The sequence below is a fragment of the Rhipicephalus microplus genome, chromosome 3 (assembly GCF_043290135.1).
Source record: "Rhipicephalus microplus isolate Deutch F79 chromosome 3, USDA_Rmic, whole genome shotgun sequence".
NCBI lineage: Eukaryota > Metazoa > Arthropoda > Arachnida > Ixodida > Ixodidae > Rhipicephalus > Rhipicephalus microplus.
The window spans coordinates 132,780,384-132,807,051 of NC_134702.1; the positions used below are offsets into that span (position 1 = coordinate 132,780,384).

At 45.7% G+C, this 26,668-nt stretch overlaps 1 protein-coding gene across 1 annotated transcript in view; it reads left to right on the plus strand.

The window, feature by feature from the left end:
• LOC119171658 (monocarboxylate transporter 7) overlaps window positions 1-26,668 on the plus strand; it is an 84,117-nt gene that overhangs the window by 45,568 nt on the left and 11,881 nt on the right. The gene's annotated exons all lie outside the window — the stretch shown is intronic.

Sequence of the window (26,668 nt, forward strand, 5' to 3'; positions counted from 1 at the left end):
ACAAAGAATCCAATAAAAACAGAATACCATTTTATGGTATGTTGTAAAACTCACGTTTTCAGACCTGTAAAAACCTGTAAAACAATATGAATGAACAAACTAAACCTAGCAAACAAGGTGACATGTCATTGAAATAGGGCTAGCAGCTATTTCCTTTAAAAAAACACTGCTGGTACAGTGAGAGAAGTGCTCTTTTTGCAGCCTATGGCTGCATCGTCCACTTTATGATGGGAGCACAACACGTGCGAAGTTGTCTTCCATCTGCTAATCACGCAAGAGGATGTGGAATACGACGCAAACGACTTCCGGTGGCAAGGCCCGTTCGATCACAGAAAGCATTTGCTGCCAGTGCCACGCAGCCTCCAACGCTCTCGCCCAATTTACCTTCGTTTTTACGGCTATCATTCCTCTGCCCCTCGCGCACGAAGAGAGTGTCAGGGCGTTATCTCTCGGCTTGAAAACGCATCGCTTGCCACCCTATCACAATTACTTTGACATACAACATATGGCTTCTGGTGAGCATATTTTTTTTTGCGAGTGAAAAAAAAAAACCTTATATATATATATATGCTTATATATATATGCTCATGGCTGGTTATTTTTTCATCCACTTTTCTTTCTTCTTATTTACATTCCATTGGTTCTAATAACTTCCCCTGTACATTCCTTGGCATTACTGTTTGTTATGTCTCATTATTATTGTGTTAAAACACGAAAAAACGAGCCCTTAGGTATACACTTCTTTCCCTTATATATATATATATATATATATATACATACATATATATATATATATATATATATATATATATATATGTATAAATATATATATATATATATATATATATATATATATATATATATATATATATATATATATATATATATATATATATATATATATATATATATATATATATAGAGGTATATATATATATATTTATATATATATATATATATATATATATATATATATATATATATATATATATATATATATATATATATATACATATATATATATATATATATATATATATATATATATATATATATATATATATATATATATAAAGCCTGACAAAGAAAAAGGCATGTGTGCGTTGAAAAGCGAATGCTTTCGACACACCCGCTTTCATACAAAATGCCTTAAGGTTATGTTAGTGCCCTTCCACCTGCTGGAACGCACAGGCTTAGCATCAATGTGGGCTCCTATATATAAAACAGCAACGGGGCGTAGTGATTGGTACGTAGAAAGTGAATCGGTGCGTATCAGTTGAATTGTTCTTCATATTCCCGCTGCATGCACTTCCGTTTATTTCTCATCGGGGAAAATTTGTGCCCGCACACGATTCGGCCGTACGCTTATTCCTCTGAATCCGCTTAGATCTGCTTTAGTGTTTAAGTACAGCTTTAGTTTTTGTAGCAATAAATTCAGTGAAACTTTCCCAGTTTGACCTCTAAATGAGCATCAGTGTTGCAATGAAGTGGGAGTTCAATGCATAATGTTCGACTTTCTGTTAGGTGTAAGCGTGGTAGCAACGCGTTTCTATCCGACTGAGTTGGCTGTAAGTGCTTTGTGAAATTTGCTGGTTTCAGTTCATGTATTAGGATACGAGATATAAGCAATTGGCTACACCATATATTATCATTTTTTGTAGCTATATACTACTGCAATCGTATTCTCAGTGCTAGTAACATACACCTCTGTGTTGCCATATTAGTTCTCAGCTTATGTATCTTCACTTACAAAAACATACAGCGAAAATCCAAACTGAATCTTCCTTCCTCGAGCTGCATCCTGAGCATGTCTTCAGATTCCTAATATGATTGATATTTATAATTTAACGTTACAAAACCTCTGTAACGCTGTAGTGGAGGACTGCGGAAATTTTGACCACCTGGAGTTCCTTAACGTGGGCTCAAAACTGAGCACGCTATCATACAGCATTTTCGCCTCCTATGAAAATGCAGCCACCACAGCCAAGATTCAATACCGCGAACTGCAGGTCAGTAGCCGAGTATCTTAGCCACTACACCACCGCGGCGGGGCCAAATTTTCAATTTCAACACAACACCAAGGTTTCAACACACCACTATACTCTCACTGCATGGACCACCGGTAGCTGGCATTCGCTTTACGCGACCTGCTTATATCGTCGTTTTAATTTTAAATTCCCCCAAAATAACGCCTCTTCTTGTCTGTTCTCCCCAGTCATCATGTCTCTTAATTTTTCACAAAAACGTGTCACACAGGAACTTTTGCAAGCCAATCACAGCATTATTTACCATATGCAACAACCTCATCTGCAACTCAGAGTTGCCAATTTCACATTGAATGTTTAGTTTTAACAACAGTCATTCCTAGTCTAATGGTCCGGATACTTCGAAGAATGCAGTAAGTAGAATAACACAGATTGTGTCCCTAAGGCACGTTTACTATTTCCCTTGCTTTTTATTATTTAAAATGGTTCTAGATTTTACTTCATACGTTTGATGGGGGGAGGGGAGTGATTTTAAATGACATGACATGACAAACAACTTTATTTGGTCCTGAGAGGCAAGGCAGCGGGCCAACTATGTAGGTCCCCACCCAGCCGTTGGCTAGTCCCATGTCGGAACAGAGAGGCCATGCCTCTCCGCTCGTTCACGGGCCCTCTGGACAGCCTGAAGCTGGACGTCTTGTCTGGGGTCTGTGATTGCCGTCGTCCAGTCTTCTTCTGTTTTAAAATCCTGTAACGCAGGGCACTGCCAGAGCATGTGACTCAAAGAGCAAAATTCACCACAATCTGGGCAAAGTGGATCAATATCCGGATGAAGCATGCTCAGAAAGCCCCTAGGGGTAAGACCCCGTCTGGAGCATGCGGAGCGTGCTTGCTTGTGATCTGTGGAGCTTATGATGGGGAAAGGGAAAAGTGTGTCGCTCTCCTCTGTAATGAGATGTTATCTCGTGAAAAGTAACGAGAGGATCACTGTGGACGAGCTCTCCCGAACTCACCCGAGAGACCACCCCGTCGCGGCTTGTGAAACCTCGCGCACAGTCGTGGGCTATCTCGTTTCGGTTCAGGTGACCCGGCAGTACGTCTGGTCCCATGTGAGCGGGAAACCAGACTATGTGATGAATAACGTCTGAGGGGGGTTTGCTGTGGAGAATTCTGGCTGCCTCTGTGGCTATCAATCCCGATGCAAACGCCCTAACGGCCGCTCGGGAATCGGTGTACACCGTGGTGCGTTTCGTGTCCAGTAATGCCAGTGCTACAGCAGCCTGTTCTGCTACATCGACCAAGGAGGTCTTCACTGAAGCTGCCGAGACAAATTCTCCCCTGTCATTGACGACTGCCACGGAAAACTTGCTGCCGCCGGCGTGGCGCGCCGCGTCCACAAATGTCTCTGTTCCGGAGAAATTCTTTATGAAAGCCCTAGCCCTCGCCAACCTACGACATTTATTGTGTTGAGGTGGATGTTTCGTGGAAGAGGGTCAACAATAAAGGAATTCCTTGTTTGATAATCAAGCTGCATAGTTTCTCCCTGATTGAAGATAGGACGGAGGCCTGCCGCATCGAGCAGTTTTCTTCCTGTTTTGAAACTCGATAACCGAATTATTTGTGCTGACCTTTGCGCTTCAATTAATTCCGAAGTGGTGTTGTGCACTCCCAACTTCATGAGTTTTTCTGTGCTAGTCGTGATTGGGACGTCGAGCACCTTTTTGACACTTTTGCGCATGAGCGTGTCCAATTTATTCCTTTCCGTTTTGGTCCAATTGAGAGCCGCCACTATGTATATGATATGGCTCATGAGGAAAGCGTGGTGGGCCCTAAGGAGGATATCCTCGCTTATGCCGCCCTTCTTGTTGGACACCCGCATAATTAATCTCAGAATGTTCTCTGTTTTTGTGGTGAGATGGGCTATAGTCTTTGCGTTGCATCCCTTAGAGTCTAATAAAAGCCCCAGAATTTTCATAGAATTGACTCTAGGAATTGTGCGACCATCCTTGGTGCAAACGCTAATGGGCACCTGATCGAGAGGGGTGAGTCCCCTAACACCTCGTCTAGCCTGTCTGTACAGCAGGAGTTCCGACTTTTCCGGCGAAAGCGCCAGTCCCGTACCTTCCAGGAAAGACTCTGTAACGTCCAGAGCCTCCTGTAGAGCTTGTTCAACCGCCGCCTCCGATCCTCCGGGACACCAGATTGTAATGTCGTCAGCATATAAAGCGTGTCCGACATTAGGAACTTTAGAAAGGCTTGCCGACAGCTTGCGCATGGCTATGTTGAACAGAAGGGGGGAGATAACTGCCCCTTGGGGAGTACCCCTTCGTCCGAGTTTGAAAGGCTCCGAGACTGATTGTCCCAATTTTATTGCCGCCGTCCGACTCTCGAGGAAAGATTCAACGAAGGAGAAGAATTTAACTCCCAGGTTCAAAGCCGATATCTCCTTAAGAATATAGTCGTGTTTGACAGTATCGAATGCTTTAGTGAGGTCCAGTGCGAGGACCCCTTTTACATCTTTGCTTGGAAAGTCAATTATGTGTGTTTTGAGGAGGAGCATGACATCTTGCGTGGAAAGTGAGGGCCTGAAACCTACCATATTATATGGAAATAGGTCATTCCTCTCGATGTAGCGCGATATCCTGTTGTGTACTGCATGTTCTGCTACTTTGCTAAGGCAAGAAGTAAGGGAGATCGGGCGGAGGTGATCTAAGCTGGGTGATTTACCTGGCTTGGGGATTAAGACCACTGTGGCCCTCTTCCAAGTTTCTGGTACGACGCCCTCCTCCCATACCCTGTTTATCTCCTTCACTAAGGCCTGAATGGCTTTATCATCCAAATTTCTTAAGAGCCGATTCGTAACTCCATCGGGACCAGGGGCAGACCTTCCGTTTAGGCTATGGAGCACTTCCCTGATCTCAGCTTCCGAGAAGGGAGCGTCCAACTCAGGGGAAGGCACACCCTCATACCGGTGGGGGAAAGAAGTTGAGCTCTGGCTAAGCGGGAGGTACTTGTTGGCAAGTATCTGAAATTGGGAAGCTTCTGAGATGCCTGCCATTTTCTCCTTAATAATAAGTCGGTCTATGGCTAGTTTCTGATTGCCTTTGGATTGTCCATCATCTAGGAGGTGTTTGAAGAGGGTCCATTTGCCTCCTTTGCGCATTTTCCCGTCCGCAGCCGAGCAGGCGTCCCTCCATTGTTGTTTATGGAGTTCGGAGCAGTGCTCCTCAATATGCCGATTGAGCTCCGCAATCTTTTTCCGTAGCCTGCGATTTAGCCTTTGTTTTTTCCATCTCACGATGAGAGAGCGTTTGGCGTCCAGGAGGTGCGCTAACCTTGCATCCATCCCCGCAGCATCAAATTCTGTTACTATTTCTTTGGTGGCCTTCTCGACATCCTTCTGGATTTGTACAAGAAGTTCACTGAAGGTGTCATGTACTGACTCATCTTCACCTCTGATTTGCCTAAAAAGGTCCCAGTCTGTATATTTATAGGTTCTTGGGGGTGGTGCTCTTATTTCCATCCGGAGTTCTATGATGCTGTGGTCGCTTCCCAAGTTCTCCTGTAAGTTGCACCACTCGACCACTGCATTTCTAGTGAAGCTGAGATCAGGCATCGTGTCTCTGGCGACCGAGTTTCCCAGCCTCGTGGGAAAACGCGGGTCGGAGATAAGCGTTAGGTTTAAGTCTATACTGGCTGCAACTAGATTGGCCCCTTTCTTTGTCCTCGTAACATAGCCCCAAGACGGATGGGGAGCGTTGAAATCCCCAGCTACTATTAAAGGGTGCGATCTGGCGGCAGTTGCGACCCTATGAAGGAGTGAGCGGATATTATGTTTATAAGCCGAAGGAGGGCTATACAGGTTAAAAACGAATATGTTGCTTCGAATTTTGCGTTGGGAATGATTTCAATTAATTGTGCCTCGAGACCGGATCTCTTATCCGAGTCGCAAATTTTGACTTCGTGCTGCTCAAAGGAGGTATCTTTCCTGACCAACGTGGCGATACCTCTGCCATTTGCGCCTTTTTGGCTAATCGAACGGTAGCCCGAGAGAACTACCTTCTCGCTAAGGGTTTCCTGCAAGAGCAGGACGTGCGGCATTGACGCCTGTGCTTTGATGAGCTGCAGTAGAGCAGCTTTACGCCTTAAGGAACTTGCGCAATTCCACTGCCAGATAATTATGTTTCCGGTTTGGCCCACCATTTTGAATATTATTGAAGGAACATAGCCTGCGGCGAACTCGTACCGTCCGAATCCTGCTGCACTATCTTGGCTTTTGCAATCGTACCAGTGTTGGTCGTCTTGAGTTTGCTAGAGTCAATCATTTTCATTTTAGATTCGAGGATTCCTACTCGACGTGTCAGGTGTGAGACGCTCCCGTCCATACGTTCGATTGTGCTAGATTGAATGGCTAAGGCCTCTCTCACCAGCTTGAGCGATTCCTCAATCGCCGTTAAAGACGCGAGTACATTTTTCTCAGGGACCTGGGGGGGGTTAGAAAAAGGAGGTAACGATTTAGAGCACAGGGTACTTTACTATGGGAGAGCTTAAGGCCGTCCCGCTTTGTTAGCGATCAACGGAAAGCACGACTACATGACCCAGGGGACTCGTCACTTTGCATTGCCACGCTTTCCGCGATCGCGGGGGGCGAAACGGCCTTGCGCTTATTCGACCCTCCTGCTTGAACCGGTATGGGTGTGGCTACTTCACGGGGTTCACGCGAGTTGCGGAAGAGCTCGAACTCGGCCCTCAGCGTTCGTAGTGCTTCTTTAAGTTCTGCATTTTCTTTTTTAAGCATTAAAATCTCTGATTGTTCTCTTTTTTGCTCTGGTAAAATGCCCTGCGTTACCTCTTGGCCGCTTGGGATGTTCATCCTGGCCTTGTCCGCCCAAGACATTTGCTTCTGAACGCGGCCCTTGGAACCCGATCGTCTTCTCGAACGGGAGCGACTGCTGCCCTTGTCACGCCCTCTGGAGCGAGAGCGCGATTTGCGGCCGGAGCGTCCTCTGGAGCGGGAGCGTCCTCTAGATGCCAATCTGCTGCGATGAGCGCTGGAGAATGATTCTTCTTCCGCCAGTCCTTCTTCGCCTCCAGCTGTGTCGGAGCCACGCCGCGCGCGCCTTCGGCGGCGCCGCCGTCTTTGGCGCACGATGTAGGGCACCTGGAAGCGCTTTCTGCACTTGCGGTCCGCCGTTGGGTGCGCTCCGCCACAGATGGCACACGTGGGATCACACTGATGATTCGGTGATGGTGACTGCATGCCGCATCCGCGGCATTTCTTCTGTTCATCGCCCTTGGGGCAAACATCGGACCTGTGGCCCAAATCACCACATGCATAGCACACGTCCACTTGCCTGCGATACAAGGAACAAGGGTATCGAAGACCATCACACACGACGTGCTGGGGGACCTTTTGTCCGTCAAACAACACGATCACTGTTGGTGTCTTCTTGATTCTTCGAACCCCCAGAGTGTCAGGGTTCCTCCGGTTGACGATCATCTCCGTCAGTTCTGCGTCACTGAGATCCACATTGATTCCACGGATCACTCCTTTACATGTGTCGTCAGACGCAGCCACGTAAGCCGCCAAGCCTATGACAGTCGAGCCTATACTTATCTCTTAGACCCTGGCGTAGGCGCGCGCATTCGCCTCGAACGGCGTGGCAACGACGAAAATGTTCTGGAAGGGGTTCGTGCACAGCGTGTCGTCGAACACCTGCTCTGCTGTTAGGGAAGCCGCCTTTGCGAGCGAGCGCTTGAAGATAAGAAGGTCTGTCTTCTTGAGATCCATCCCTCCACGTGGCCGTATAATGGTCTTAAAGTGATCCCTGGGAAGGTTTGGGATCCTGGAAGCTTTCACAACACGCCTCAACACGTTCTGTGAGGCGGCAGTGCGGGAGCCGCCTTTACCGCTTCCTGTCGCTGACGTGGGCGCATTACCAGCGTTACAATCCGCCCGCTCGACAAGTTTCTTCTTCTTGCTGGCTACTTCAATCCATCCCGCGCACTCCGCTTCTTCCGGATTGATGTCCATGCCTTCTACAACCGACACATTGGGGTTGGAGGCCATTCTTCAGCTCGACGACGCGTTAGGCGTCGTCGCGACGCTGTTGCAGCGCCCGAGAAACGCGTCGACGCGCGAGGCGTCTGCGTGGCGTGGGTAAAAGTCCTGAGGATGTCCAAAAATTTCACCCACCGGTAAGATGTTGGTATTTGCTGGTTCACTACAACAAACGGCGTCGAATGATGCACAGTTCTTGCTAGTTGAGGCAAAAAATCCGTGCCAGAACGCTTGAACAAACGGGAGCCGACGTGTTCGCACATCCGCACTCGCAGCGCCACCTGCGTAATTCCTCGATTTTAAATGAAAAGAAGATAAAAGTGAGCTCCGTAACTGTCTCTCAGGGAGAGGACACCTCAATAGTAGCTCACGACGGTTGGGGGTAAAGGAGGGATTAAAAGGATAAGATTAAAAGGTAAAGAGAGAGAGAGAGGAAAGAGAGAGCAAGGCGCAGAAACAGCGAACGATGGAAGTGAGGAGAAGATAGGACGGATGGAGATACATATCCTGTAAAGGCTACAACTTCGTAGCGGGTGAAAGTGCTGCTGAGCAGAAGTCTTCTATGCGTTTATAATAAGTGCTATGCACGTGGGTGTAATGCAAGTAACCAATCGTGAAGCCACCCTGTGGTCCTACAAGACAGAACTATCTTAAAGTGTCCTATATATCTCAAGTTACGCTTGTGCTGTGTGGGATCTGTTGGAACACTTGTGACTTGTCAAATTTAGAAAATTTAATGCATGTCCGTTCGGCTGCTTTGCTTTCATTTTACGAGCAATTTTAGTGTTTCAAAAACAAAGGTACGATTGGTAGGGCTCTTCTACGCAAATTGAATTTTGGAAGTTTAAACTTTTTCTCAACGTATTTCATATTCGAACAAGTCTGGACTGCTCGCAACATCTTTGCAAACCTGATAACGTTTCATAGCGACTACATCATGCCCATAAGATGAAGGAAATAAGCTGCCGTACTGACTCATTTATAATGCCTCTGTTGTTTAAGGAAGATAAGCCGATTGGAATAGGTTGGCTTCCAAAGTAGCCGACATTACTTCACATGACATATTTTCAAGTTCACTGCAGGGGCTGAAGTAGTGTGCATTCACGGTTCTGACACTGCAAAACGCTACTACGTATCTACTTTATACTGTATACTTGCATGTACCATTATGCAAGTAGACAGTGGATTGTGTTCTAAATGCGAAGCATTTCTGAGGAAACTTTGGCGACCTTGAGTGAATCTATCTATCTATCTATCTATCTATCTATCTATCTATCTATCTATCTATCTATCTATCTATCTATCTATCTATCTATCTATCTATCTATCTATCTATCTATCTATCTATCTATCTATCTATCTATCTATCTATCTATCTATTTATTTATCTATCTATCTATCTATCTATCTATCTATCTATCTATCTATCTATCTATCTATCTATCTATCTATCTATCTATCTATCTATCTATCCAGCCGCCTGCAGCTCGGTGCTCTGTAGACCAAATTGCTATTGGGATTCGTACCAAAACTGTTATGGCATAACTTGACTGTATGATGAAAATGGACGAGTGCTCATGAAAATCCTGAGTGACTTGTCATGAACGGTATGGTGTACACGCCATGCCAGTCGTGCTCCTGCCACCATTTTCTAAACATGATATATAAAAAATTGCAATGATGAGACATTTATTTTTGAGGAACATAAATGACCGGTGGTTATATGAAAATCATGACGAGCAAGGCATGCACACTAGGAGTCACATACCATACGCATGATGTGCCGACGGCCGTTCCGCTAGCTTAATATACGCCAAATTTGGTATTGTGGGACGTTACTTCATGGCAGAACATAAATGACAATTGGTAATATAGAAATTACGACATATCATGTGCAACATCACTTGCCCACCACGCTCATGGCTCGCCCACAGCCATTTCGCTAGGCTGATCTATGCCAAACTTCACCGTACCCCATAGGCACGTTCCTCTTCGAGGGACCTTCTCGGGGTGGTGGAAAATACGAGGCCCGTAGTTAAAGTAAATTCACGTCTTGCAAGTGCGGATGGGTGCCCTGTGTGCAACGCAATAAAAGAAGAAAAAACAAGGGGGGGGGTCTTCATGCTTGAGACACTTGATATTGGAGTGTGGGCGCCCAAATCAAAACCCCTAACCAATAAGATTTTTTCACCCTTACAGCATTAGTTTCTTCCACCTAGCCATAGAGGGTTCGATGAAGTCCAATTGAATGAGTAAAAACACTTCTGTGCACATTAGTTTTCCCACTGCTCCCTTAAGGGCACTGCTTTTTTTTTTTACTTGGGTGTGACGAAATGCTGGATACCAGTAATCCTTGTGGCCTCGTAACCTCCAGAAATGGTTCATAGCTAACATATTTTAGGGGTGTACTACGTATCCCAATGTGATGTATTATACAGTATATTACACAACAAGCACCAGAGGAGAGACGCGCATGGCACTGCATCAGGAACATAAATGTCAAGAGGTAATATGAAAGTCATGACTATGGTCATGTGTAACATGACTCTCATCTCACGCTTATGGCGCATTCATGGCGATTTTGCTGCCTTTATATACACCTAACTTGGTATTGCGTGATGTGCCTGCATGCCAACATAAATGACACGTCGTCCACTTCGGTGGATCAGTGGCTAGGGTGCTCGGCTGCTGACTCGAAGGTCGCGCGATCGATTCGGGCCAAGGCGGTCACATTCAATGAAGGCGATATGGTAGAGGCTCGTGTACGCTGGGATGTAAGTGCATGTCAAAAGTTATCAGGTGGCCAAAATTTCCAGGACCCTTCACTTCAGCGTGTCTCATAATCATATCCTGGTTTCGGAACGCAAAATTTCACAAAATAATATAAAAACAGGGGGCAGTATGAAAATTACGACAAGCCACGTGGAACGTGCCTGGCATGCCGCGCTGATAGAATTCTCGCGGTCGTTTCGCTAGCTTCATATACACCAAACTTGGTATTGCCTGATGTTGCTGTATGGTAAAAGTAAATGACAAGTGGTAATATGGAAACGTTGACATGTCATGTGCAACATGACCTGCATTCCACGCTCATGGCACACTCGCGACCAGCTTGGTATAGCTTGTCATACACTGAATTGGGTTTTGTGTGACGCATCTCTACAACAGACAGAAATGACAGACCGTAAAATGAAAATAATGAAATCCATGTCATGTCCAACATGATTTATATGCAACGCTCGTGGTACCCTCGAGGACATTTGGCTAGCTTCATATGCATAAAATTTTGTATACAGTGACATGACTGTACGACGAACATAAAAGACAGGAAGTAACATGGAATTCATGGCATGTCATGGACAAGAATTTTATGCCACACTCATGGCACTTTTGGGGCTTGTTCATTATATTGGTTTACAGCAAGTTAGGTATTGCATGGTGTGTCATTTTGGCAACCATAGGTGACAAGTAGTAATATAAAAATTATCACATAATGTTGAGCATGACTCCTTTGCCGGGCTCATGCCCCGCTCGCAGCAGTTTCGCTTGCTCGATATACACCTAGAGTGGTACTGTGTGACGTGACTTTATGATGAACATACGTGGCAGGTGCTAACACGATAATTGCAACACGTGTGTCATGTACAAAGTTATTTTAATGCCACACTCATGGTGCACATGCGTCCCGTCGCGTTCGCTAGCTTAATATACATGGATATTGGTATTGCATGACGTGACTGTATGACAGACATGAATGGCAGGTGGTAACAAAACATTAGGTGACCTTTAACAGCTGAATGCAACAACAATATCCTGTTTTAGTGCGTAGTTAAACATTTAGTGCGTAGCCTTAAGGGAATAGCCGCTGTAGCGTGTGTGCCTTTTCTAGTGGGTGACCAGCTTTAAACTACGAAGTCTTATAATGACATGTTGTGACGTCCGATGACAACGGGCGCTTGTTTTATCCCCCTCTCCCTGTAAGGTGGTTGAGCGCTGTTTATTCAATATGTTTATACATTATTATTGCATACTTTAAACTGATTACATAAAACATACAGAATCAGGAGGTCCCAAAGTACGAGGCTGTAAGGGGGACCTGCTATAGTTATGGGCGTACAGCTGGAGCCTACGGCGAGAAACGGTGGTGGTATTATTTTTGAAGTAGGAAAAAGGCACCCAAATTGTGTCAGCCATAATGTGACACGGCGCAGTGCCGAAGAGGAGAAAAAAGAAAGCGTGCGGAGCGTTCTATGCGCTGCGCCCGCTTTGCTGGCCTTCAACACGAGAGTGGCAGTGGCGAAGCGGCCAGACATCGACGACTGTGAAGAAGTGGCAAAGAGAAGGCCATTAGACCACGTGTTCAAACGTGGCAGCACCCATTCACCGCTGCAGAAAACTGTCTATAGTATCCTTGACCAGTGAAGAGAGTTTAACTCGTAAAAAACATTTGAAGCTGTGATGAATTAGCAACTGTTTGTTGCTTGACACTTGAACTGCGAGTACATATTTATCTGACATGTGTGAGTACATTATTACAGTGGCGTACACACCCAAGATTCACCTGCCGTCTCACCGACGTCAGAGCAATGAGAACCGAGAAATCGTTCAAGGGCTCTTGGGACCCTGAGGATGCCTTAATCTCCTGGAAACATTGCACCGGTACAAAATAAGCGATAGGCAAAATGCATTTAAGATGATTGCCAGTTGGGCTTGTTCGTATAAGTTCACGATGAAACACGCGCCAATGGTACGATCACTCAGAAAAGACACATGACGAGCGCGCGTGCTCCTGTGTTCTTTCTGAGTGCTTGTACTCCTCATTGGTGCTTGTTTCATCATGAAACAAATTTCGTTTCTTGCTTTCATGTGCGGTCACGCTGAATATGACTTGCAATGAGAATACACGTGGGCTCGCAAGCTTAGCGATTGCGCAGACCTTAAATGTGCACCAACGTTCTCAATTGAATGGTATCTGCATACTTGGAGTCATCTCATAGTGATTGACAAATTTTTAGTTTTAGAAATCAAGCTCGTGGGTTCGACCTCGGCCGCAGCGGTCGCATTTCAGTGGATGCAAAATGGTAGACCAGGCGGTAAAAATTTTCGGAGCCCTCCACTATGACGCCTCTAATAATCATATGATACTTTTAGGACGTTATACGAAACATATTATTATTATTGGGTAAATGAGCGCAAGGAGATGCCGTGGTTGATCTTGGGGGTTCCTGAGGCCAGTGCTCCCGTGTTGTTAGTAATGTCGATATTGACAACATATACAAAGAAAAAAATTGTCAGATCCCACGTAAAGTGGAAATCGACGATATGTGAAGCACGAATGAGAAAAGTTGATATGTCACTTTAAAATCAGCACAAAGCTACGAGGTGGAGGTAAATGATGCCGTACATGACTTCCATGTCATGATTATCATGTTTGGATGTGTCGGTTACCTTCGTCATCTATTCACGTCCCGTGATACCAAATTTAGTATATGTGGAGCTAGCGAAACGGCCGCGAGAACGCTGTGAGCATAGTATGTTGTCATGTTTTAACATGACACGCGTCTCAGGACTTTCATGTTTGAACCAGTCATATATAGTTTCGTCATCAATTGATGTCACATAACACCAAATTTGGTTTATGTGGAGCTAGCAAAACAGGCGCGAGCGCATCACGAAGGGCCCAACATACTTTAATGTAGCGTTGACGCGAGCGCACGCTGGGCACAGCGACGCTGCGTTAGCAAAATGCGAGCACTCCATAGCCTGACGCCAGACGCGACTTGCGTCCGTCGGCACGGCCCGGCGGCAACCGGCGCGAAATGCGAGATGCTGCATTTGGCGCCAATGCGTTACCCAGACAACACTGCATCTCCCTGTTTTCGTGACGGAGGGACGCCGGAAGCGCTGAAACGCGCATGAGTCAAAGCAACGCAGCGCGGCGTGCGCCTGTGAGTATGGCAGGACCGGTGCATGGTGTGGCAACGCCGGCGTGACGCGACGAAATGAACGCCGGCGAGCACGCACACCGCATCACGTCGAAATGTATTGGCGCCTTGACTGTGCCATGTAGTCATGTTCTCACAGCACACACATCCCATGATTATCATGTTTCCACCAGTCACAAGCCTTCGGGATCTATTGACGTCACGTAATATCAAATTCGGCATATGCGAAGCTAGCGAAACAACCGCGTGCGCATCATCAGTGTGGCATGTAGTCATGTTGTTACATGACACCGATTTCGTGATTTTCATGTTTGGACGTGTCATTTACCAATGTCGTCCGTTCGCGTCGCGTAATACTGAGTTTGGTACATGTGAGGCTAGCGAAACGGCTGCGAGCGCATCATGAGCGTGGCATGTAGTCATGTTGTTACGTCACACGTATCTTATGATTATCATGTTTGCACCACTCACATGTCTTCGTCTTCCATTCACGTACTGTATTACGAAATTTGGTATATGTGACGCTAGCGAAACGCCCACGAGCGCATCATGAGCGTGGCGTTTAATGTTGTTGCGTGACACGCATCTCATGATTTCCATGTTAGGGTCAGTCGCTTGTGTTCAGCATGCAATCATGTCAGACCATAACATTTTTACAACATGCCATGTGAACGAAACCACCGCAAGAGCTGCAGGTCTATGAAATGTAAATCGTGACATTCATGACATACATGTCATGATTTTCATGTTATCACTAGTAAAATACGCTCTTCATACAGTCATGTTATGCCATACCAAGTTTGGTATCAATACCATTATCGGAACGGCCAGGAGAGCTAAAAGTCGTAGGCGGCTAGATAGATAGATAGATAGATAGATAGATAGATAGATAGATAGATAGATAGATAGATAGATAGATAGATAGATAGATAGATAGATAGATAGATAGATAGATAGATAGATAGGCTCAAAGTCACCAAAGTTCGCTAAGAAATGTTACCCATTTAAAATTAAATCTAGTTTTTGGTTCACTAAGTATTAAGGCTTAGTGGCGTTAGCCACCGCGCGATCTAAAGGGTACAGCCATATCAATCCATCCATCCGTCCATCCAGCGCGAACAAAGGATTTCATGAATGCGCTCAATCTTGTTCTTACCTAATAATAATGGATTGCAAGCCCCTACGACCTTTCGGAACGCTAGGATGATCTTTAAAGGGGTTTTATACAGACTAGAAATCAATCACTTCGTGGAGCGTATGTACATTTCAGCCACAATAAAAAGTCGTTAAGCCGTGCTTTTACGAAGTGGAAAACAGGGGGATAGGGCTTAGTCGATTCCATGCCATTCTTGTTCAACTTCCGTGTTCTGTTTTGTAGACTGTTTTACTGCCTAGTGATGAGACGAAATAAGCAATAATATCCGTGACAATCCACTGGTGCCCCAGTGCGCGACACCCACAGAGCTCGTTCCAATGACGAAGCACACGGCTACCCCTATCAGCAGTGCGACCACGATGAAGGATATGGCGACGATTTTTTCCTCGAGTCGCTGCCTCCAGCCAGCGAAGCGGCAGTCCGCGTCGTTGTGGTCCTCTCAGGTGTTGGCCGGGGTGTACAGTCTGAGCACGTATACCAGGCTGGGCGGCACGAACAAAAAATAAAAAATGTTCAGATAGTTTCCACATGGTGTCAAAGCTATCAAAGGGTCACGCTGTTTTCCGGTTCATTCAGTCCCTTCAAATCACTTCTACGTCATTTTTCTGCTGTTTATGCAACACCAACTCTTTAGTCTCAGTCGATGGTTGCTAAGGACGTTGGTAACTCTTTACTATTACGCCTTTCTGCTAAGTATTTCCCTCCCCCTCTCGGTGTGCCTTCTGCCATTTTAGAGGCAACCGAAATTTTCCCCAACTGTGACGTAGTGTCAGGTTTGGGCCCAGGACCGCTAGCCAAAAACCAATCGAGCCACGAGTGCACACACACACACACACACACACACACACACACACAAAATATATTTATACGGAAAAAGCAACTATTATTGGAGCATTTCTAAACATAGCCTGTCACGTGCAGTTCTAAGGGAAATCTCTCACTAAATTGAAGGTCTCTGCTTGGGCTTGGACGCCGATAGCTCGGGGTGCCATGCCGTCTGTCCCGTTGGCGTCATCAACGTGAGTTGGCCCACGCCATCTCACGGCCTTCTGCCGCAGTAGCAGCAGGAGGGTAGTGGTCGCTCGGAAGCTCCGCACTAGAGCAACAGCTCTAAGCCCCAGCGTTCATCCCAGTAGCACACCTGGGTCGTGCCAGCACACCGGAACGTCAGCAGGACCAGCGGCCCATAGCAAACGGGAACTCGTAGGCACTCGGGATGGCAGCCGGAACAGCGGAACCTCGCCTGTTCCCTGTGCCAGTCACCCAGCCGGAGTCGAGGCCTCGTTAGCCAGTTGTCCAGCTGTCAGGAACGGCAGCCGGAACAGCAGCGGATCGCCTGGTCCCTGGGCCAGTCACCCAGCCGGAGTCCAGGACAGTACAGCCCTAGAGGACGTCTCCTAGTTCCCCGGACTGGTCGTCCATCCAAGAACCGTCTGTCCTTGCCCGCTTCGCTGCCTCGAACGCTGACACGCACTTCCCGATCCCATGTGCTCTTCTTTGACGTCTTCACTCTTCTGCCCACATAATCACACCAACCCTTTTACAGCGAAAGCGGTTATGCGATCACAACTCAGGTCTCGCGCAGCGCCATATAGTTGTCCGCCGCCACCAGCGCTACCACCGACTCCGACGGTGTCCGTAAGCACATCGCGCGAAATTAGAAAAAGAAACCTAGTACCAATGACGCAGTAGGGCTTGAACCCGGGCTCGCTGGGTGTCAGCCCCGTAATATTAGTATTATACCACTGAGCCACGCTGGTGCTTGGGACTTGCAGGCAAACTTTCTTTTGGCAGGCTTGATTCAGAAAAGCAATCGCGTTAATACGACTTATAAAACGTTTTAAGAAAGCGAAAGATTAACCAGTCGTCACACAAAGCGAATAAAGTAACAAGTGGGTCGTACAATGCTCCAACCCACTACAAAAGCTTGTTTTCGTTCAGCTATAAACTGTGGCGCGTACCGACTTCAGGAATATTTTCTCATTGTCGTCACCACTGCATGAACAATTGGAACAAAATTGCTCGCAAGAGTTTAGCGGATACCACGCTTCTCAAAATGTTGACGAAAAATAGCATAGCGAATGCCGACCTACTACCCTAAAATTTTATTATTATTGCTATAATGGGCATCAAGCAAGTGTTCTTGCAGCAGTTACCTAACTAACGTTTAGAAAAGGCTCTGAAGTGCCGCTCTTTTAGCTCTCGCTGTGACTGCACTGCGCCTTCCGCGCAGGCATGGTTTTTTTTATGGCTTGCTTTACGTGAGCTTCCAATCATGTGGCCCCTTTCCCACCGAGATTTTTATAGGTACACTTGAGGCAACTCTGGCGCTAGTGTTCATGAAAACTGCAACGCACTGCACTTCAGCTAGAATAGGAATGATGGGATCGGGTAGAGAAAAAACTTGGTCGAATCTTCAGTTTTTCGGCTCTGTTTGGCTCCCTGTGGTCTGAGTCTGCTTTGCCGCAAGACAATGTTCAGCTAACGTTTCGCAGTAACATAACACCCCCTTTCAGGATCTGCAATTCAAAGTTCCTAATAATCTTTTTTTTATTTGAGACAAAACTAAAACACGGCAGTAAAGAAATTCATTGTGTTCGAAGCCACAAGTACAAAGACTAGGCGAATCCGTGTGCTACCTACCATTTCGATGGTGGCTGAACGACTGCAGCGTTGGAATGTCCTCTGGTTAACATTAGGAAACTCTATGGCCTTTCCCACTCTTCTTTCTGTCAGACACCCTCCCCACCATTCTGGGTATGTGACCTCATTCAGCGTGACAAATCTAGCAATGATAACATCACAGGGTCACGATTACCAGCTTTACTATGGAATATCTTTATCATAAAAGAATGTAGGACTGCGCTTGTGGTGGTGACACATGGTGAACCTTGTGGCGCAGAGGTGAGACATCGACGGAAAAAAGCTAATGTCCTCTCGTCGCTTTCTTGTTTTTCGATGTATTTTTTGTTCTCCAGAAGTTTCACCAACTTTATTATTGTTGCCTTTAGATGGGCAGTAGCTTATGATGAAGCTCAACCAGTGTGCGTAACTACTATTACTGCACGCGCGCAACAGCTGCTCCAATCACTGCCAAAACATGCGCACGTGCTAGCGCGTTCCGACCTGTGTAAAAATCTGAGTAAAACGCAGTGGCTTTTTCCCCTCGCACTCTCTCAGCGATCATGTCCTGGCGTCGGAGAACGAGATATGCAGACGTGAAATAAACGAACGCCTTGTATTGTACAGACAGAACGCGATGGCATGCGCTAGCCCGTTCGGCCCGACGTAAATCTCTGTGTAAGAGGCTGAGGTCTCTCCACCTTACTCTCTCTCAGCCATCACGTGATAAGGTCAGGGAACGAGATTCTGCACATGCACTACGGAGCCACGTGTTTCCCCGTGGCATGGCGATGAACCCGCGTGGGTGCTCCAACAAGCGTTCGGAGCGAGCAACAGCACCAGAAAGTATATTGAATTTATGATGTGCTACCCTCGCAAAAACGCGTTATTATCGGGCAAGGTGCCCGTGATGAACGAAACTTTGTCGAACCATGCGCTGTTTTGCACGTTACTCATGGTTCCTTTTATTAAGAGATCGTGTAACATCTTTCAAAGGGAAGCAGCACTCGGCCAGTGCAACATACGCCTCATCTCAGATATCGGCTTCGTCCCCTGATCATGAATTTAGCGCTATTACGCAACCATGACATTATTTAAAATGTCTCTGTGTTTAACAACTGAGCAATTCTTAAGAACATCGGCATGTGTTTCATGACATAGTCTTACCACATAACAACTATGTTATTAACTTTACAGCTAGCTTAGCATCAACCACGTTGTTCTGGTTATGCCTGTTTTTGTGAACTGGGATCTGTCTTATTCAGAATATATTCTAGGCTTTTGTACTGCATGTTAGAAGGGGGCACTACATTTTTTAAGCGGTGCGCAATAATGTAACATTGAATAGTTACCAACTCGGCAAAGCATGAGCCCTTTTAAGTATACCCATAGTTACAAGTAACTCGAACAAGAGCACTCAAATTTTAGCTTTTATTAACAAACGAGCGCACTCAGAATTTTAGTACTTCTCATGGCACCAAACAATTGCGTGAACATATTTTCTTTCTACGAAAAGGTCCTGAAGCCTTCCAAAATGTACTATTCCAAGTAATTGGAATATATGGGCCGCAACTACAAATTCAATATCTATTACGAGAGAAACATGAAAGAATTTAGCTCTAAAAACTCGCCATGACTCCCCCTGTATGAAAAAAAATGGCGCGCAGCATCGCGCTGCCGTAGAATAAATGTATAGGCTCCCTACAGTAGCATATAAAGGTAGCATATACAGTTACTCTACGTAGCAGAGCATCTTTTCCCGCCTTAGCGAGAGCTAGGGCACGGTGACGAGTCTACACGTCAGGCGATGGCGCGTTACAACACATACGTATGGTAAGGCTTCACGCGTGCAGGTGAGCACCAATCATGGCACAGAACTAACTTACTAGATCTCGGCCCTCCTGAATCACTCAGTAACTACCGATTGCAATAAACCCCCTCGACCCCCTCTTGGCACACGCCTATAAAACACTACCTCTAATTTGATAACAAAAATTAATTACGAAGCTCTTGCTAAGTCATTTCAGTGTAATTCTGTCTGGGCAACGTGTTTCGAATTCAACGTAATGTTCGTGTCCGAAGTCGGCAGTTTTCTCACTGTCACAGTAATATATTTGCAGTTCAAATTTTCCGAAAAAAGAAATAGCCTATATAGGACTCCTAGTAGTGAAAATCATTTATTAAAACGTAAGAAGCCGACACCAATTGGGACAAGAGATGCAGCGCGTCGGAGAACGAAGAAGATGACGATTGAAGGCGCTGGTAAGCAAGTTTTCCGCAGTTCTATAAACGTTTTACTTCAAACGAGCGCTATACCGTGGGAAAGTTGCATACAAGCCTTTGAAGCGAAATGAAATCTGTTTATGCTTTTCGAGGGACTATCATAGGTAGGAGAGCAGCAAAGAATTTGTTGCTTGCTTCGATCTTCGGCTGAAGTATGAGGTCTGACCGCGCCTTGCTGTCGGTAGCACCAGAGCTCCGCGAGATAGATGAGGACGGCTTCGACGGTGCCGCGAGGTGTCCCCCGCCCGCTGCCGTTGGAGACCCGTCAGGGTTGCCGCGAATCGGTGACGGCGACACTCAAGACTGCACGCACGAGCAGGCAGACAACGGCGAGAGTTCACTACTGCCGCAGAGCGCGTCGCCACTGGGACCACCACAGGTGCAAGGCCAAGGCAAGTAGACTAAGAGCACTGATGCCTCATCGGCTTGACTTGTCATTGTTTAAATTATTGCATTTTGAGTACCATCACTTCGATCTCAATATGAGCCGAACCGACTAGAATCACTCTGCGCACTGGCGCACGAGCGAGTTTGCCACGTGGTATTTTTTGTATTTCGAGGGCATTTGTAATTAGCAGAAAAATACTAATAGCTAACAGATATAAAGTTCAAAACTGTCTAATCGGACGTTTTGCAAATCAATGTACAACTTTATCTTCGAATTTTTTTATTGTGGGTTCCTTTCTTGAAAAGTTGATTATTAAACCTAACAAATAAAAATTATTTGAGAACACAAAAATAGTCCGACTAACTTCATGCAACGATGAGCCACAGGTGTTCGGTCGCGTCGTAATTACGTGTTCAAGCATATTTTTAAACTCTGGCTAAAGTTACGTGGGGGACACTGCATATCTCTTGGTAAACGCCCAATCACTTTATTGCGTGTCATAGACCACTCTTGGAAGCACCAGCTACGAGGTGTAATGGTTATGGTGCTCCAGTGCTAACAAAAGGCCCCAGATTGGAATTCTGGCCATGGTACCTAAATTTTCAAGGAGGCGAAATGTTAGAAGCCCGTGTGCTTGGATTTATTTGTGCGTAAAAGAAACAATATAACTAAACAATGATTTGGTTTCGATTGATAAAGTGCTTTCTGGAAACTCTAGGGCTGTTAATCTTTCCATCCTAAGTTTGTCATTAGAGGAGAAAATCAAGCTCCAAATGCCATGTTTAAATTTAGTACTGTAGTCTGCGCACGTGCACGACGTCAGGAATTTCAAAGTGCTTTTGTCGTCTTTTATCAACATTGTCTTGACAAACTTTCTCGAAACTTGGTATATCATGCCTCTGGCCCTGGCAGCAGACATTGGGCTGCATTTTTACCTACTGTGAGCTACGCGACGTAACGAACTTTGGTGAAGGAATGTCAAGGTGGCGTCACCAACCGCGTTTACTTTTCGCGCGTTATCTCACTTGCCAAGTGTCTTCTCAGGACATCCCTGGTGGTTTTAGAGTTGTGAATTCACTAATAACATAAAAAATGCTGTTTTATTTTAAAACATTAGGTGGTCAACCCGTCCAGAGCCCTTATTTTATACTACATCTCTCATAATCCTATCCTGATTTTCTGATTTAAAACGAGAAACTATTACCACCCTTTCCAGCATCTACTCAATGCCTCGCCATTGGCATGTACATTGAGCACTATCTGACAGGAAAAGTTTTTTGCGTTATGCTCGCTGGGCGTAACCTCCTAGGCTTTAGAAAGGTTTAGCGAGCGTTGGGTCCCAGTGCCATGAATACAGTGAACTAGCATATACCATGAACTCGAGGTGGTTAAAGGTGGGAGGTAGATCCGAAGCGCAAGCCGTGAAAAAGTGTGCGTGTGCCACGTCTTGTTTAGTCGTTGGAATGTCCACTGGATGGCGGTGCTTCTATATGGGGAATATATGATTAAAAGATGCGAGATGGTGGTACTTGGAGTGTTGAATAGATGGACGAACGGACACACAGATAGATGCATGGATGTACGCATGAACGGATGCAGGGGCGGATGCATGGACGAACGCAGGGATTGACGCACGAACACACGCTCGCACAGACGGGCGAATGGACGCATGGACGGACGGAAGCAAGAACGAATGCACGGACGAATGCTTCATGTTACCTCTATATTACCGTATGCTACATTTGCATACAATACCGCAGTACAAGAGAAAACCCCCTTCGCGCCATTTCAACTTGTTTATGGTCGGACAGTAATAACGACATTAGACGTGATGCTGCCTGTTAACAGCACGAATGAAGAGGACCCTGACATTAGCGAATATGTATAAAGGGCAGTAGAGGCGCGAGCACTAGCACGGAACTGCATCATTCAACAACAGGACGTTGACGCGCACCGTTACAATCTAAGACGAAGGGACGTTCAGTACTCCCCTGGAGACCAAGTGTCAGTCTGGACGCCTGTACGTCCACGTGGCTTGTCAGAAAAGCTTACGGCGTTATTTTGGACCTTACAAGGTTCTTCGTCAGCTAGGCCCATTAAACTACGAAATGATCCCTAAAGGTCACGTATGCACAACACGACGCAAGAATGTCCCGGAAGTTGTATATGTAGTACGGATGAAACCGTACTACGACACGAACTGAAGAAGCGAACTGACTCACGTCGTCTAACACAAGGACAAGTCCTATTGGGTTAAAACTGCCAGTTGGCTGTACGCATCGGGGTGATGCGTGCTAGGAGGGGGACTAATGCCACAGTTCGACATTCGCAGACGACGCGTGCAACGATGTGCGTTCTAAAAGCCACCACCCAAGTAGCAAGAAAGCCGCGCCATGGAACCCCGTCCTGCACGCGCTACGATGCTACACCCCGGGACCGGCACGAGACTCGAGGTGAAGAGAAATAGACCGACGAAGTTGAAGACAGCGAGCAAGGGGCATTTTGACTGACCATTTAGTTTTGGGGTACGGGCACAGGTTCGCCCTAACTTAATAGCTTGTATAGTACAAGGTGCTATATTTATTGGTAACAATATCATGTTCTGTTCATGCATTAGGTATAGGGCATGCCTTGAACTGCTGTAACTGCTCAGTGTGTGAGGTGGCCAGGTTCTCCTCAAGCTGATAAAAGCAGATTTTTGGCCTGATCTACTCGCAACCTCCTTGCTCAATAAACTTAATTGAATTCATTATTTCAATATTTCAATGTAAGTAGTCGTCGGAGCATGCCTTCGATTGACACTATATTTACTCCTTATTGTCTCACGAATTGTGAGATGCGCCCACTGCAGAGAAACGTCAATGCTCATAACGAGTAAATCGTTTCCCATTTTTATCTTAAAGGGTCCGTAGTTGTGTTAGTCATAGCAACTAGCGTAAACGAGCACCCTTAATGGTGCGAAAATTATTTTTCCGGGGCGTCCTGTGAAATAACCAGCTTTCCTCATGCAGATGATTTTGAGGCGCCCCCACGTCGGCGAAGGGCGTCCCGACTGAGTCACTACCTCTACCCGTGCGGCACCCTTTCGCCGACGGTGCTGCTGGTGACGCTGCTCACCCTGACCGTCGTGCACCTCGTGCTGCTGATGCAAGTCTGGCGCATAAGGATGCTGGCGCATGTGCACAAACACTGACTCGGCTTGCACGCAATCGCTTCCACTGTGCCAGCTAACACGCGGACCACCGCGAACACGACATCACGTGGTCTCATTCGTATGGCATGTTGGAAGCGCTGTTGGTGGGCGGAATTCGGTGGTGCGCTGACAATCTCTTTTGACAATAAAAAAATTTGACGCACTACTTCAAACGACTATTGACACCCACAGTAGTAAGCGTTGTTAGAATGCATAGCAATGGTTTAGGCGCCGATTGTGTGGGTAATGTTGTGTAGGCACAAGCTTGAGCAAAAGGGGTGCTTTCAAACCATCCATCGGTGGACCGGAAACCTTGGACAGCTTCGGTTTGTTGCTGGGTGACGTTCTGCAGACTCATTATGCTGGAAAATACCACACATAAGCACTGCAGAGCACAAGGAATGCACCATTCATAAACTGATAGCCGCTACGTTGGCGGAGCGGTGTTATCCGGCATGGCATCGTTGGCTCCCCCTAACTGTAACGCATGGTATGGCTAATCTGCCAGGGACGTCGACAAGAAATGTATGTATGTATGTATGTATGTATGTATGTATGTATGTATGTATGTATGTATGTATGTATGTATGTATGTATGTATGTATGTATGTATGTATGTATGTATGTATGTATGTATGTATGTATGTATGTGCCATCTATTAAAAAATTCTCGCTATTCTGGGGACTGTCGTCGGCCAAACACAGTTGTAACATACGTGCTGCCGAAATGCACCTCGTTAAGTAAAGATTGGTACAAAAAATAAGATTCCTTGAAAATCTTAGTTTTTCAAGGACTTCTGCACCAACTGTTCATGTGAACCGTATCTTACTTCATGTGACAATTGATGTCCAAATCACAGAGTTTGCTAATATGCACTACCTGGAACTCTGGCGCTTGTGTCTATGTGAGCTGCAACGCACGGTGCTTCATCGAGCATGGGAATGATGGGTAGTACACATATTTATCCAATCTTTGTACTTCTGGCCTGCTTTTTGCTCCTTGTGTGTTCGTATGGCTTGGAGCTGTTTTCTTTCACGAAACAAAAATCAGCAAATGTTCAGCGGTTGTGCTTCACCACCTTATTTTTTTCTAATGCGAAGCATTTATTAACGAACTTCCGCGACTTTGACCGTATCTATCTATCCATCTATCTATCCACCTACGACTTTTAGCTCTCCTGGCCGTTTCAGTAATGGTATCGATACCAAACTTGATATGGCATAACATGACTGCATGAAGAACATATTTCACTAGTTATAACATGAAAATCATGGCATGTATGTCATGAATGTCATGATTTACCTTTCATGGTCCTGCAGCTCTTGCGGTGGTTTCGTTCACATGGCATCTTGCAAAACTGGTATGGTATGGCATGATTGCATGGTAAACAGAATCGACAGACCCTAACATAAAAATCATGACATGCGTGTCATGTAAAAACATGACTACATACCACGCTCATAATGCACTTGCGGCTATTCCGCTAGGTTCACATGTACCAAATTCGGTATTACGTTACGCGAACGGGCGACATAGGTAAATGACACAACCAAACATGAAAATTATGACATGCGTGTCATGTAACAACATGAATACATTTCACACTGATGATGCGCTCGTGGCCGTTTCGCTAGCTTCACATATGCCAAATTAGGTATTACGGGACGCCAATGCAAGACAAAGGTATGTGACTGGTGCAAACATAATAATCATGAAATGCGTGTCATGTGAGGACATTCCTACATGCCACAGTCAAGGCGCCAATACATTTCGACGTGTCGCGGTGCGCGTGCTCGCCGGCGCTCATTTCGTCGTGTCACGCCGGCGTTGCCACGCCAGGCACCGGTCCTTTTCGGTGCACTGATTCGCCAACTGAGCAGGCGTGGCAACACCTGCTCAGTTCGCGAATCAATGCGGAAACCGTATGACACGTGATGTGAATCGATATAGTATACTGTTTCTGCAAACACTCACAGTCACATCAAGGGCTCTATCATCTTGTATCTGAGCTGGAAAGCAGTTAATGACCACAGATTGCGGAGCGCAGCCGAGAATGTGAATTTTCAGAACCAATACTTCATATTCGTGGGATATTCCTTTGTAAAGTAATTGTGCTTTATGACAAACTTTGGATGAAATGAAAAAAAAAGTTAATCCTGCACCACGTGAGTCTCTGTCTAGATGGAAGCGCTGATAGTTTTTAAATAGACGCTTTGACCAGCTGACGAAACTAGATATAATAAGCCTGTGGTTGCATAGAATTGAACGGCAGTTCCACTGAAGTGCTCTGAGGCACCCTATTATGACAGGCAAGCAGCAGCAACTAATGAATCTAAATTATATTCTTTTAAGAAGTCTGCTTTAGTCCTAGCTTCCTTCACACTCTTTTTGTTTTTGGATGAGAAGAATTATAGATATTGCCAGTAATCGATCTGGTATGTTTCAGAAGGCGAGCATCTATATCTACACTCGACTACTTATTGACTTTGAATCATATATAACTTCCTGCTCGGTTGTCTTAAAATGGTAAGCTCCAGCTTCATTATCAATAGAGGCATCTGTCTGATATTCGCCAGACTTATTGAGTGAAATGCTATAGGAGATTAGATATGCTTAGTTTTTTATTCAGAAATGCCCGACCTCTGTAAGTTCATAATATTACTGAGTGAATTGGACAGATTGAGTAAAAAATTTTCTAATACTTTTTCTGTGGCCTTTTCTACCATAGATGAAATGGACGGAGGAAGTGATGCATCCGTAGGAAGAGGCGGAAGAGCTGCTATGCCGGCATAAGCATGATTCCTGCTTTGAAATTCTGCCGTTGCTTTCTTACGAGAGCATCGTATCCTTTCAATGATTTCAAGCACCTGAAGTTTCTTTGATTTTGCTGGGCAGTTCGGATCGTCAGCAGTGTGATTTGTTTTGCACAAACAAGATGTCTCATTGTCTGATTGGCACTCAGCAGTACTATAGCCAGCCCCGCATATGGCCCCGCATATGTAGAATCGAGTGCCCTATCGACAACCTTAAGTAC